The 15,280-nt window shown below is 47.8% G+C and overlaps 1 non-coding gene across 1 annotated transcript; it reads right to left on the bottom strand.

The window, feature by feature from the left end:
* Nucleotides 1-14,580: 14,580 nt before the first annotated feature.
* On the bottom strand, nt 14,581-14,721 carry LOC126954142 (U4 spliceosomal RNA). The gene has a single exon (XR_007725566.1). It is a non-coding gene; the product is annotated as a U4 spliceosomal RNA (small nuclear RNA).
* Nucleotides 14,722-15,280: the final 559 nt, after the last annotated feature.

The following is a 15,280-nucleotide window of genomic DNA, read 5'->3' as shown; positions in this document are numbered from 1 at the left end:
GCAACCTCTAGAGGGTATTGAGACCCCAGGAAATTCTGCTCGGGCCCACTCCCACCCTGTGGAGTGTGCTTTCGTTTTCAATACATCTTTTCTTTTGTTGCTTCATTCTTTCCTCGCTTTATTTGTGTGTTTTGTCTAAGTCTTTGCTCAAAACACCAAGAACCTGGACACCTTCAACCAGTAACTGGACTACTCTATGCAGAGAGGGTCAGAGGACCAAGGGTTGAGCCCCGCGCAAAGCCAGAGGTGGGAGCAGAGGGTGGAAAACGTGAAGCACCGCTCCCAACCCCTAGGAGGAGCCGTCTTATTGGAGACACTGAACACGCACATCATGAAAGATGACAGAGTGACGCATGGTTATAAAAAGGACACACGGTCATTTGGGCTCCCCACGCTGTAAATGCTGTAGGCAGTCAGGAGGAGAGATGCCCTGAGTTAAAGCAGCTGCAGGAGGCTTCCGGGGAAGAGGGAGAAGCTCAGCCTGGGAAAGGTGGCCTGGGGGTTCTGAGCTGACTTCAGTGTATTTGGGGAGCCCTTTAGCACAGAGGCAAGGGGGTAGAAATGTGGGGGACCTCATCCACCCAGTGAAAGGGCTCCCTCCCTGCCCCCAGACACCAGAGACTTCTCCCCGACACTGCCTCCCTCCTCCACTCCCCTAAATTCTTCCTCCAGGTCCTGTGCACAAATCTTGCCTCTGAATCCTGGCCTGGGCCACCCCTCCCTGCCTGGATGGCCTTTCCCTTCGTCTCCCGCAGTGATACTTTCTGGAAACCTCGCAGGGCCTCCCTAGTTGATCTCTCCGTCTGTGCAACTCTAGTAACATTATTTTCTTTGCCATGTGTTTGGAACTTTAGATACAATTCTTTATATTGTTGTTCATTATTTATGTGTTTGGCCTGTTCCTCAATTAAATTGTGTATCATCTGCCTTCAAAGATTGTTCTCAGGCTCAGGGGCAATGTCTATAAGGCACCAGCACAGGTAAGCACTTGGTAAGAGCTGGCTGTTATCCATGGTATTGTGATGCCCCTTGAGACCGGCAGCCATGTGTGATGCCCTCTGCACCCCTAGCTAGTGGCAGGCTCATGGTGAGTGCCAGTGAATGGCAGGAGAATCTCCGCCCAGTCAACTGGCTGCTTCTGCATCTCTCTCTGCCAGGGATAGCAATTTTGTTTAACGGCAGGGACTTTAAGAGCTCATTTCTGGGAAGTCTTGAGAAGATATTTACCCATTTATTTTTTTTAAGAAATGGCTGGAGAAAAGCCAGCTCCCTTCTTCTTTCGTGATGAAGGACAAGTTGCTTTTGTTAAATATAACATCTTAAAAATGTTTCAAATGGATATGAATGCTAACGACAAGACTCAACCTCAGCAAACTGCTGACAAATGGGGACTTACAGGCTCAGGAAGAGAACACACAGAGAGTTTTAAATCCCTGGCTGTCCCTGGGTGCTTGATCCATTAATGGAGTGAGTAATGCCCTTCATGCCCTGTGCTAGTTGGGGATTTTGCCTCATATTTTAGAGCACCTGCAGAAGGAGAGAGGGGAGGGGGAGGAGGAGGAGGAAGATGAGAAGGAGGAGGAGGAGGAGGATCAGGAGAAGGAGGAAATGGGAAAAGGAGGGAGAACAGGAGGAGGAGAGGGAGGAGGAGGAGGAGAAAGGGAGGAGGAGAAAGGGAGGAGGAGAGGGAGGAGGATAAGGAGACAGGGAGGAGGAAGAGGGAAGGAGGAGGAGGAGAAAGGGGGAGGAGGAAGAGGGAAGGAGGAGGAGAAGAAAGGGAGGAGGAGGAGGAGAGAGAGGGAGGAGGAGGAGGGAAGGAGGAGGAGGAGGAGAAAGGGAGGAGGAGAGAGAGGAAGGAGGAGGAGAAAGGGAGGAGGAAGAGGGAAGGAGGAGAAGAAAGGGAGGAGGAGAGGGAGGAGGAGGAGAAAGGGAGGAGGAGAGGGAGGAGGAGGAGAAAGGGAGGAGGAGAGGGAGGAGGAGGAGGAGAAAGGGAGGAGGAGAGGGAGGAGGAGGAGGAGAAAGGGAGGAGGAGAGGGAGGAGGAGGAAAGAGAATGACCTGGTTTTCTTTTTGCAAGTGGCAGGTATGAAGCCCAGCCTGGATGATTTCCATGACATTATTTTTTGAAACAGCCATTTTTAGAGTTTGGAGTGGCTTCAATCAGATCAGCCCCTGTTGTCTCTGATGCTGGCAGGAAGAGGAGGTGGAAGTGTTCGTGTCCCTGGAGAGGGTTCAGGTTTCCTCTTAGCTGCAGCAGTCATGGTCTGGTCTGCTGTAGCATTTGCTGGGAGAGGGATGGAGATGCAGCTATTGGAATTGCTGGGCCACATCTCTTTTGCACACTGACCTTCAGACTTTTGCGATTTTTTTAAGTTTGTATCTCCAGAACGAGAACAAAAAGCCTGCTTATTGATACTTATGAGTATTTCACATTTCACATTCCTGTAGTGAATGTCTAAAGAGTGGTAAAGGGAAGACATGCTTCCTAGTTTCTTGTCTGCCTCCTCCAAGAAGCTTGGGTGCATTTCCATGCCATGGAGATCGAGCCCAAAAGGAACTCAGATAGGTGGCCTGTCCTTAGGACATGCTGCTGGTCCCTCTGGTCAGCATGACCTTTCCAGGTGACCACCTGGACACTTCCTCTGCACTAGACAGGCCTGGCCTCATCATGCAGTCACCTTTAGTTTCCTTCCAAGGAAACAGCTCCAGAGTCCCCCAAGAAACCCCGCTGCACCCTCAATTCCCCCTCATCCCCTAGATGACGATGTGGGGAAGATGCCTGCCACTGGGGCATCCAGTCTGTGCTGCCGACTTGAGATGTGACTGGGAATTGAAGCCTCACCCAAGTGGGGCAAAGTGATTAAAACCAGAACCTCTCCCTCTGGAATCTGCGTTGGAGAAATGGGGTCATCGCTAATGCTGGATTGCCTGAAAAGACCTGCAGTTTGCACAGGAGGTCCAGGAGGGAGCTGAAGCAAGCGGTGAGGCTGAGAGACACACACTAGGTGGGCAAGGGAAGGACTCTTTGCTGGCGCCAGGGGCAGAAGAGGAGGATGTGAAGGGCTGGCTCCATAAGAGGGATTACTATGCTCTGGCCACCTGGTCACTAGAGTGGCCTCGAATCAGAAACTCCTGCCACCTCCTGCACCCTGTGGGTTCTGTACTATGTGAGGCCAATGCCCAGTAGCTACTGCTCATCCCTGGGCCCAGGCCCCTGATGGTCCAGCTTTTCCTGATTTCCAGGAGGTCCAAACAAGGATCCCGTTTTCCTCACTCCCATATATAACCTTAAAGTAAAGTCCTAAGGCCGGGTGCAGTGGCTTATGCCTGTAATCCTAGCACTTTAGAAGGCCAAGGTGGGAGGATCACTTGAGCTCAGGAGTTTGAGACCAGCCTGGGCAACATAGCAAGACCCCATTTCTACTGAAACACAAACAAACAAACAATCTGGGCATGGTGATATGCGCCTGTAGGTCCCAGTTACTTGGGAGACTGAGGTGGGAGGATTGTTTGAGCCTGGGAGATGGAGGCTGTAGTGTGCTCTGATCACACCACTGAAAAAAAAAAAAGAGATGAAGTCCTTGTTCCTTGAATGTAGACTGAGTCTGAATCCTGACTCCTGCTGGGGCAGTCTGTCATCTTCTCACCTCTACACCAAAATATCCCCATTTACTATGATTTTTTTGTTTGCTTTAGGAGAAGATATCAAGACTCTGTGGGACAGGGCTGGGCGTGGTGGCTCACGCCTGTAATTCCAGCACTTTGGGAGGCTGAGGTGGGCAGATCACTCGAGGACAGGAGTTCGAGACCAGCCTGGCAAACATGGTGAAACCCTGTGTCCACTAAAAATACCAAAATTAGCTGGGCATAGTGGCGCACACCTGTAATCCCAGCTACTCGGAAGGCTGAGGTGGGAGAATCACTTGAATCCAGGAGGTGGAGGTTGCAGTGAGCCAAGATTGCACCACTGCACTCCAAGCCTGGGTGACAGAGTGAGACTCTGTCTAAAAGGAAAAAAAAAAAAAAAAAAAAAAAGACTCTGTGGGATGAATAATGCATTCAAGTTACACTGAGACTTGATGGATATTTCACTCTAAAGAGCTCAGGCTTCCACCTGCAGAGCTCAAGCCAGACAGCCGCCTTAGCGTCTCAGGTTGAAACCAAGTCACTAAGAGCTGTGCAGGAACCCCAGGGGAGCCAAAGGCTAAAACCAGCAAGGCTGATGGGCCCTGGAGGAGAAAAATGAGGACGGAGCCAGGGAGAAAAGGGACTCCTCAGTGCCCAGCCCAAAGTGGGTCCTGAATGGATTTGCGGGTGACCTGATCTTTGTTGATCTATTAATTCATTTATTCATTATTCAACAGGGATTACTGAGCACCTGTGATGTGCCGGCAACATTTCTAATTCTTATTGTTTATTGTATAAATAATAAGGTATACCAGGTGATGCTAATGCCCAGAAGAAGAGTAAAATGTTGATGATGGCGAAGGAGAATATGTGTATATGTTTGCAATTTTAGGTAGCTGGCATTTGAGCAATGGTCTGGTTATAAATAGAAACTCAGATGATTTCATAAGAGAATTGCAGGAAGTTGCTCCTGAGACTTCTCTCTTCTTCTCCTTTTTTGCTTTAAAAATCAGAGCACTGACTGGGGGAGTGTTAGCCTTTAGAGTATCCAATCAGGAAACAAAATGCAGAAGAAAGGGGGTGCCCAGAGAGCTCTCACCATTTTGAAGTAACCACCCATCCACGCCCAGTGTCTCAGCGCTTCAGCAATTCAGACGGATCACGCCTGCCTTTCAGGTCTGGATTCAGAAGCAGATCCCAGATCTCTGTGACTCCATTGGGACCTGCCCTCTCCACCCTCACAGGTGATCTGGACAAATTTATGACATGTTCCTGAGGCCTACTGTTGGCCATTTCCCCCCCAAGGTGTCCTGGGATTTATCCGGGACATGTGGCAGGGATGAGGCAGCTGGTGGGGACTCCCGCTGAGCGGGCACTTGGGGCCCTTCAGAGCCCCTGGGTTCAGGCTCATGAACACCAGTGAAATGGACTCAGGCTGCCCACACTACTTCTGGGAAACCAAACCACTGGCTGTTCAAGTCGCTTTTGGAATAAAACCACTAAGAAAGAAATGACCCCATAGCTTAGGTCAATTAAAGATTTGAATGTCACAGATGTTTGATTTTTAAAAACTCTTCTGACTTGACTCATGATTACTTTTGTATTTCCTGATGTGGGCCACCTCCGTTGATAGGGGTGTGGAGCAGAGTTGGCTTATGTCAGGGGACATCCAGGCATCATTCATTGTTGAATGGTCCATCACTGCCTGGCAGAGGGAGGACAGAACAGTTGCCCCAGGGGGTGGGGGGGGTCTTCACCATGACAGGCCCCTCCTCAGTGACCTCATGTTCCGTAGACTGTTGCTGCAGTTAAGAAACTCGATCCCTAGAAACTTCACTTTTTTGGGCTGGAAAAACGTGGCCTGTGTGTCAGCTGCCCCTGCTTCCGTGTGAGCAGTACGACCACCTGTTGCTCGATGGGTGTCGCCCTTTTGGGGACCCTCCCGAAGTCCCTGGCTACTGAATTCAAATCTTCTTGCTACAGAATGCAGGAATTTACAAATCTTCCCACCCAAACATCTTCCCTGTCATCTCTGGTGGGAGATGATGCAAGAGCAGAAAATAGCAGGGTCTGGCAGTGACCATCTGAATGTTGATTTTTTTTTTTTTTTTTTTTGAGATGGTGTCTCACTCTGTTGCCAGGCTGGAGTGTGGTGGCACAATCTCGGCTCACCACAACCTCTGCCTCCTGGGTTCAAGCAATTCTCCTACCTCAGCCTCCGGAGTAGCTGGGACTACAGGCACATGCCACCACGCCCAGCTAATGTTTGTATTTTCAGTAGAGATGGGGTTTCACCATGTTGGCCAGGATGATCTCGATCTCTTCACCTCGTGGTCCACCCGCCTCGGCCTCCCAAAGTGCTGGGATTACAGGCGTGAGCCACTGTGCCCAGCCGTGTATTGATACTTCCGAGCTCTCAGGGTGGGAGCCGCTCTGGAGTCAGCCAGCTCCTCAGTGTGGCAGTCTGGACTCTGCCTTGGGGCTAGACATGAGGGCCTGGAGGCAAGCATGTTTGGTGCTCTTGGTAGTTTGCTAACTACAGATCCCTGACAAAACTGAGCATGTAGCGAAGGATGTGACACACCTGGTGGCCTCCCCAGTGGAATACTATTTCTGCATCTCAGCTCCAGAGCGCTACTGAGCTGGCCCTCTGCTTTTCTTTCCATCTACCTCCGGGCTTAGGAAACCACATCAGCTAGAGTCAGAGGTTGGGGGGCCAATTGTTGGGCTCACCTCCATAGCTCACAGGGCTCTGTGGCCTAGTGGCAGGACATTCTAATGGTTACACACATAGACACGGCAGGAGGTGCCCATTCGACTACCTCCTAGCTGTGGGTAAATTACTTCAATTCTCTGTGCCTCGGTTTTCTCCTGGGGACAATAATATTGCCTATTTCATAGGGTTGTCATGCAGACTGAATTTCTGAAACATACGGATTTTCAGACAGTGCCTGACACAAAGCAAGCATTTAATATGGAAAATAGCTTAAAAACACTGGAGGCACTTGAGGTCAGGAGTTCGAGACCAGCCTGGCCAACATGGCGAAACCCCATCTCTACTCAAAATGCAAAAATTAGCTGGGCGTGGTGGTGCATGCCTGTAGTCCCAGCTACTCCAGAGGCTGAGGCATGAGAATCGCTTGAACCCAGGAGGCAGAGGTTGCAGTGAGCCAAAATCATGCCACTGCACTCCAGACTGGGCAACAGAGTGAGACTCCATCTCAAACAAACAAACAAACAAAACACTGGAGGCAAATGAGTAGGAACTTTCCTGTAAGACTGTTTGGACTATAAAAATTCAGGTCTAGTTCTTTTCAAATATTCTGATTTTCTACTATGAACCAAAAGGTATCTGAGACAGGTCTCAAACAATTTAGAAAGTTTACCTTGCCAAGGTTAAGAACACGCGTCCAGGAGGCAGGTCAGTGCCTTCTTCAAAGATGATTCTGAAGGCTTCAATATTTAAAGGGGAAAGGGTGGACACTGGGGAAAGAGGAAGGCATTTTTTAAAGGTTTGGGTAGATAAGAGACAAACGATTGCATTCTTTTGAGTCCTTGATCATCTTTTCACCAAATACACAATTTACAGGTGAGAGGGGGTTAGAGGAAGAGTCACTTATGCCTCATCTAGTTCCGTGAATCTGCATCTTTGCATCAGAGAAAGCAATCAGACATGCATTTGTCTCAGGTGAGCAGAAGGATGGCTTTGAGTTCTCTCCTTTGTTCTGCACCTGCGAAGATAAGCTATCAATTTACGTTGTTAGGGTGAAATTCAACAGAATTGTATTAGGATAAAGATCTTGGGGCCCATAAGGAATTTCCTGGTGGGCAAGTGGTGAGGGATGTAGGTAGCTTTAAAAAAAAAAATCTTTGTAGCCATCTTATTTAGGAATAAAATGGGAGGGAGGTTTGCCTGATGCAGATTCCAGCTTGATGTTTCCCTTTGACTTAGTGATTTTGGGGTCCTGAGATTCATTTTCCTTTCACACTACTCACTAGAAGCAAGGGCAACATCTCTTCCACAGACTGGTTGTGCTCTGACTGTTACTGCCGTCCAGAGACCACCGCTTGCAAAGCTGCGAGTGGCCACTGCTCTCTGTCCACCTGGCACGTGCTTGTCACACAGTGGATCCAGTTAGGACATCACCAAATGTCTGTTGAGTAAAGGGGGAGAAGTGGCAGGCCTATTTTGAACTTGGATGGAGTTTTGATTTCTTCAAGACTTTTCCATGCATGTGAGCTTCTTGCTAGTGTCTTTCCGGAGGCCATGCCTTCTCAAAACAGAGCCTTCCTTGCACTTTGTAAGAGATAGTGACATGGATAGACAAAATCTACTGTTTAATGAATTTAGTGTGTCAATCAAATCAGACTCAAAATACAGCCTTCAATATAAATGACCCTGCCTATAGTTGAGGACAGGAGGTGAGGTACATGGTTTAGTTACAGCAGCAGAGGAGGCTGAATGTAGCTGTGTGTCCGGGCAGTGGGCCAGGCCACACACTAAAAGGAACTCACTATATCCATCAGCTGAGCCCAAGCCCAGATACGGTTTCAGCCTGGTCAGCAGTGGCTTCCCCGTGTCCTCTCAGCTAATCCTGGCACACAGCATGTGGAGCTCAGAAGGCTTACGCAAGATAAAATGCACTGTGGAGCCGTGGTGTATTTTATCACTGCCTGTACACTGGTCGGGATACCTTGCAAAGGTGCTGATTTTCTAGGACTGGGAGCCACATGGGGGCTCTTCCTGGAGTGCAAAGATGGCATAGATACAAAATTAAAAACAACTTATGTTCTGAGAATTAGTGCTTCTTACCATGACTAAAGTCAGTAAGGATGTAAAAAGGAGTCAACCAACTTCAGGATTAACAGCACATGTTTCACAAAATTTCAGAGCTCTTCAATTTAGTTCATTTTTTGCAGATGAGAAAACTGAGGCTCTGTGGGAATTGAGTGAGTCTAACAGGGTCAGACAATTTGTAGCAAAACCTTGATTAGAACCCAGATTTCCTCGTCTCACATTTTGATGCTAAAAAATAAAAAGAACGCAGATTTTCTAACTTCAGTTCAATTCCTGGACTGAAACTACTCTTTTTCTTTTCTTTTCTTTTTTTTTTTTTTTCTTTTGGTATCAAATGTTGCTAATGAGACATTGTTTCCAAGGTATTTATTCAGGTTTGTTATTTTGAAGTGACAGCCAATTGGAACCTTTTTTCCCAAGGATTTTTTTTTTTTTTTTTTTTTTTTTTTTTTTTTAGGGAAAAAAATATGTATCACTACCATTGATAAGCTATCACCTTCTGAGTTAGCCGTGATTCCTCTTCCTCCCCTCCCCATCAACATCTAATCTGTCAGGAGGTCCTGTTCTATTTTTGAAATGCATTTCAAATCCATCTCCCTCTGTAAAACTTCTGTTACAAGCCATTTCTTGCCTTGACTGTTGCAAAAGCCTCCCATCCATTCTCCATACTAAGACAGAATTTTTTTAAAAACTTTTTATCTTGAAATAATTATGGCTCACAGGGAGTTGCCAAAAGAAAAATCACTTTTGGGGTAAATATTAAGATAGTTCTCTTTCTTTTTCTGTGTCCTGTTTTGTATATTTAAGGATTCAAACCCATTTCTATGTGTACACTACATGTCCCAAATAATGCGATGTCGCCCTGATGAGAAAAGTGTATGCTTACCCAATAGCTTGTGCTGCCTGTATTTGCCTCGACTTTCTCAGCCCCTCCCATGCAGGGGACTTCATGACTGATGACAGTGTTTAAGTTTTGTCCTGAATGCATGGCTGCAGAGCGCCCCTCGGTTAAGATTTCATGCCGCCTGGCCATCGACATGAGATATCCTGTATTTATTAGGTCCTTTCAAAACTTTTTCTCTCCATCACAAGCCCTTAGGATGCATTCCTATCATTGCTAAGTATGAAGGTTAATTTTTCTTTAAATGTAGCTGCTCCCAGAAACTCTCATTTTCCTGTGAAGCCCAAATAAGCTCCCGAAGCTAGCTCTGGACCCCCCATGGCAATAGGGCCTTCGTTGTCAGAACAGAGGAGCTTTCTTTTTATACTTTGAACCGAGGGAGTCTGCTGAGGTGACATAGGCCATTGGAAACACAGGCTATTCTGTGAAGGGTCCTTGGTCATACCATGCCCTGTGGGTGGACACCCTCCTTTGTAGGACCTGCCCTGGACAAGACTGAGAGGTAGAAGGACACTTGCCTTTCCATTTCTCCCCCAAGATTCCCTCCATTCAGGGCCATCCACAGCTCTTTCTGCAGCCCCATCTCTCTGAAGCTGGCAGGCAGGGACAGCCTTTGTTCATGCGTTCCACGTTTCCTCGGGCAATCTGGACTTCAGTGTTAATCCATTACTTCATTAAACACCCAATCATTGGGACACTTCTGGGCTAGGCTTAGTGTCAAATCCTGGAGATAAGAAGATGAAGGGCATGGAGGTTCAGGCCATTTTGGAACTTTCAGACCCCGCAGGGATGGCAGAGAATTGGACAGGCAAGCCCAGGAACCCATGAAGGCAGCTGTGCTGCTGTCAGTTATGTGTGTTACGCAACCAAGGCTCATAGATTTTGGTCCCAGCAAAGCCAGCTGAGAAAGGAAAAGGGACAGTTCTGAGCTCTGAGAGTCAGCTTCCTTGACTTGTTCTTTGAGCTAAACTCAAAGCTGTCAATTAAGACTCTTTTGCTACCAATCGGTGGAACAAATTGCCCCAGGAGGCCTGACTTTCCCCTTTCCTCACCCTGCAAACACCAGCAGCAGGTTGTCAACAGGGGACAATGAGTGATTCCTCTCCCAAATCTCCTTAGTCACCCTGTGTTGTGTTTTTCTTTTGCACCTGCTGTCTCCTTGTCTAAAATCCAGATGTAGTCACAAGGACAGGAAATTTGGGCAGGCCCTTGGCATGGCCCGGGCACAGCCAACTGCAGTCAGAGGAGACCCTGGCAGAGACCCCCACTTGCGGTCTTTGTGTTCACCATCCTCTCCCGGTGGCTGAGCGCCACCTGATGAGGGACGGTGTCTTTCCAGTGCCAGGGTTATCCTTAAGTTTATTAAAATATACTTCATACTTTGCTGATTTTTCTCTCTACTTAAAAATGTTTTCAGCCAGGTGCGGTGGCTCATGCCTGTAATCCCAGCACTTTGGGAGGCCGAGGCAGGCAGATCACAAGGTCAGGAGATAGAGACCATCCTGGCTAACACGGTGAAACCCCGTCTCTATTAAATATACAAAAAATTAGCTGGGTGTGGTGGCGGGCACCTGTAGTCCCAGCTACTCGGGAGGCTGAAGTGGGAGAATTGCATGAACCCAGGAGGCAGAGCTTGCAGTGAGCCGAGATGGTGCCACTGCACTCCAGCCTGGGGGACAGAGCGAGACTCCATCTCAAAAAAAAAAAAAAAAAAATTCTTAATTGGAATTTATAATTCAAGAAATAGAATATATTTGTTCTCCTTTTATTCTGAAAGAAAACTATTGATAAAGAGCTTACATTCCTTCCAGATATTTCTATTGCTCTCGCCTCACCCGGTGATTCTACTGAAGATAAAAATCTCGTTACTGGAAGCAGATGTGCTCTGGGGCTGGAACTGCCTTGTTTTCTCCATTTCAGGGCATTGTGCGTTGCAGATAGACCCCAGGGGCTGCTCAGGGCTGGAGTGTATGTTTTTATCTTCCTTGGAGTGTTTCAGGAGGATTAAAAGACACCTGGTGCCCAGGAGGAACTGAGAGTGCGGAGGCGGCAGGGCAGGGACTTCAGGGACTGCCTCTCCCCCCCTTGCTCCTGGCCCTGTTTCTTGACAGTTCTGACAATCAGTTCCTTCACCTGCTAAATGGGGCAATTCGAGTGCCTGCCTCACAGGTGATTTGGACTACATGTGTGCAGCACAAAGCCCAGGATCTGGCACAGTAAATCTCTTTGGAAATGTCAGCTACACTAGTTATTATACAACTTATTGACTGACCTCAAATGTGAACAAAACATAAAGTAGAGACAAAGAAACGCTAAGACCATGGCAGGGCACGGTGGATCATGGATCATGGATCATGCTTGTAATTCCAGCATTTTGGGAGGCCAAGGTGGGTGGATCACTGGAGCTCAGGAGTTCAAGATCAGCCTGGCCAACATGGCAAAACCCCATCTCTACTAAAAATACAAAAATTAGCTGGATGTGGTGGCACACGCCTGTAACCCAAGCTATTTGGGAGACTGAGGCAGGAGAATTGTTTGAACCTGGGAGGCAGAGGTTGCAGTGAGCCCAGATAGCACCACTGCACTCCAGCCTGGGCAACAGAGTGAGACTCTATCTCAAAAAAGAAAAAAAAAGTCAAAGAAATGCTAAGCCCGTATGTAATGCTTCTTTGATCGCCTCGAAGCCTAAAAACAGCAACCATCACAGCGCGATGGGGCAGATGACCTCCCCAGGCTTCTGTGACCAAAGCCTCTCCACGGCCAAATGAGGCTTTCCCTCCCAGGGCTTCTGCGTCGGCCTGGTTATTGGCATCCCCCATCTCAGATAAGATCACTCAGCTGGATCATCTCCAAAGCCCGGCTGCTTCCCTGCAGTCTCCTGGCAGCAGCTTCTGCAGATGCAGAACCGCACCGTGTGACTCAAGAGGAATGCACTCACCTCCACAGTCAACCTTGAGTGAATGAGTGACAGCCAGAGTGGATGGATCCCCAAAGTCCATTATAGTTGGGAGGAAGGGTGGGAGGGAAGTGAGAGAGAAAAGACTACATATTGGGCACAGTGTATACTGCTCAGGTGATGGGTGCACTGAAACCTCAGAAATCACTACTGAAGAACTTATCCATGCAACCAAAAACCACCTGTATCCCCAAAATTAATGAAATTTAAAAAAAGAGTAGATAGATCTTCTCTGCATCTTGGGACCCTCTGAATGTAAAGGCCGAACAAAGCTCTTCCTGGTGTTCTTAGCAGTATGTGTCAGGTTCCTATTGTAAAGCGATCTACACCATATAACTGAGAAAACAAAACAAAAGAGGCCAGAGGCAGACTGGGGACAGCCCCGGCAGCTGGTAGGGGAGTGCAGCAGAATGAGAAGGGAGCTTGGGGAGAAAAAAGAGGTGTGGGCAGGCCAGGAGGCCTCCCCAGAGCCGTCAGACCCTCCAACCCCCCACTGTGGGCCCAGCTTCCCTTGGGGCCCCATAGCTGCTGAGGGCCTGTTTCCTGTGCTGGAAGGACAACTGGTGATGGCCAACCTCAGGTGTTCCCAGGAGAATTCACTCTGTTTCATTCATCAGCTTCTCTCTGAGGCTGCAAAAATGGAAACATCCTGACCTGCCCAGCCTCTGTTCCCTGGCATCCTCGTTGCTAAGTTATTTCTTTGCACATTTGAAGAGTCCAGAGGAGCACAAAGCCACAGCCCCCATTTCTCTTTCCTACCTGCCGCCTGCTGCAGGCTGGAGGCATCTGGGTGGGAGGGCACACTGGCAGCTCAGCAGGAAGGCAGGGCAAAGAGCCATGTGGGTGCTGGTGTTCTGTGACTCCTTCCAATCTCAAACATGTAGTTACCTTTCCCCATTTGCTCCCTCAGGTTCCAAGGGACCTGGAACCTTTCCAGGTACTGGGAACAAAAATGGCCAACAAAGTGGAAAAGCATTTCCTGCTCTCAGAGTTTCTATCCTGGTGAGAGAGACCGACAAAAAATACTCACTGTCAAATGGCAATGAGTGTTACAAGCAAAAAGGAAGCTGGGAAAGAGGTAAAACGTCTGGAAGGGTTTCAGGTTGCAGTTTTAAATAGTGAACAGGTGTCACTGGGCAGGGACTTGAAGGAGGGAAGGGGGTGAGCCTGCAGATATCAGGGCAGAGAGATGTCAACCTACAGTCACAGGAGACAGCAAGTGCAAAGGGCCTGAGGTAGGAGGGGGCCCAGCCTTTTCAGGAAAAAGCCAAGAAGGCCCAAGTGGCTGGAGCAGAAGGAGTGAGGACAGACGAGGAGAGGATGAGGTTCCAAAGGTGAACTGGAGATGAAATAATGCAGGGACTTGCAGGATTTTGGCTTTTACGCTGGGTAAGATGGAAAGCCAGCCAACTGTTTTGAGTGTCGTCATCTAAATGATGTTTAAAAGAATCATACTAGCTGGTGTCCTGAGAATAGAACAGGAGGGGCAATAACAGAAGAACAGACAAGAGTTAGGTAGGAGGCTGGTGCCTGAGGATGCTGGCTTGGACCAAGGATGGTGCAGGGGAGGTAGTGAAAAGTGGGTTAGCAGATGTGACTTTAAGAAAGCTGAAAGGGAGAGGGAGAAACTATTTTTCTGGGATGGTGAAAACTACAGAAAGAGCAGGTTTGGGGAAAAAAACAACAACAGGACTTCAGTGTTGAGCAGACGCTGCCTAAATAAGTCTGGAATTTGGGGCAGGAACCAAGAATGGCCATTGTTTAATGGCGGTTAAAGCCATTGGCCATATAATTACTTGCTCCCAATTTAAAATGTGATTAGGGGCCTGGTGTGGTGACTCACGCCTGTAATCCCAGCACTTTGGGAAGCCGAAGTGGGAGGATCACTTGAGGCCAGGAGTTTGAGATCAGACTGGACAACTTAATGAGACCACGTTCTACAAAAAAAAAAAATAAATAAATAAAAAATAAAAATTAGGCGGGCGTGGAGGCACATGCCTGTAGTCCCAGCTATTCAGGAGGCTGAGGCAGGAGGACCACTTGAGTTCAAGAGTTCAAAGCTGCAGTGAGCTATGAGCGCACCACTGTACTCCAGCCTGGGCAACAGAGTGAGACCGTCTCTAAAAAACAAAAAATAAAATGGCAGAAAGAAAATACTGGAGTAAAAATTCATAGAACCTGAGATCTGGGGGAGAGCCTTCTCTTAGGGCTTTTTTTTTTTTTTTTTTTTTTTTTTTTACCCCGTTCTGTTTTAAAAAAACTGTTATCCATTTTTCTTTTTTATTCCAACAAAGTTCAGTCTCCATAGAGACTGTCAAAAATTGCCAATGCTGACTATATTTCAAGTTGTCATGGCAGGGTATTGGGAAAAGTTTTCAATTAACAATAATCGTGCCTCAGATAAACCTCATTGGCTCCGATACTGACACTGTGCAAAGCTTACCCATTTTTCTATGCTTATTTTCCTCACTATAGCTTTTTGGAAATTTCTCTTTTGCTCCATTAGGAATTGGAGAGAAGAGGATTCAATGACAATCACCCAGTATGATTGTGGGTGCTGCCTGCTGCGTTTCTATGCACAGATTCTACTCAGCCGGGATTTTTTGGTGGAAGTCTCAGAGGAAATAAGAAATTGAGGTTTCCTCGGGCTTATGTGAACCTCCCACATGCTGGTTTCAGATGACCTAGAAGTTCTTTTCTTGAATGAGGAGCTTGGGTTTCTTTACTCAGGTAACTCCTGCATTACGCAGCTGGCTCGTGAGTGGGCCCTGGCAGCTGAAAGAAGGGAGGAACTTGTTGCTGGAGAAACCAGCAGCTGGACCAAAAGGCGTGGCTCAAGCCCTTGTCTAGCCATTTGCATGTAACATAACCTTGGACAGCTTATGCAATATCTTAGCTGTAATGACTGTGAAATATGGGTAACAGGTCCCCATTATTCATGGATTCTGTATTTATGAACTAATCTGCTTGCTAACATTTATTTGTGACCCCCAGGTCAG

The sequence above is a fragment of the Macaca thibetana genome, chromosome 4, assembly GCF_024542745.1.
Source record: "Macaca thibetana thibetana isolate TM-01 chromosome 4, ASM2454274v1, whole genome shotgun sequence".
Classification (NCBI taxonomy): Eukaryota; Metazoa; Chordata; class Mammalia; order Primates; family Cercopithecidae; genus Macaca; species Macaca thibetana.
This window is presented reverse-complemented; position numbering and strand designations above follow the sequence as displayed.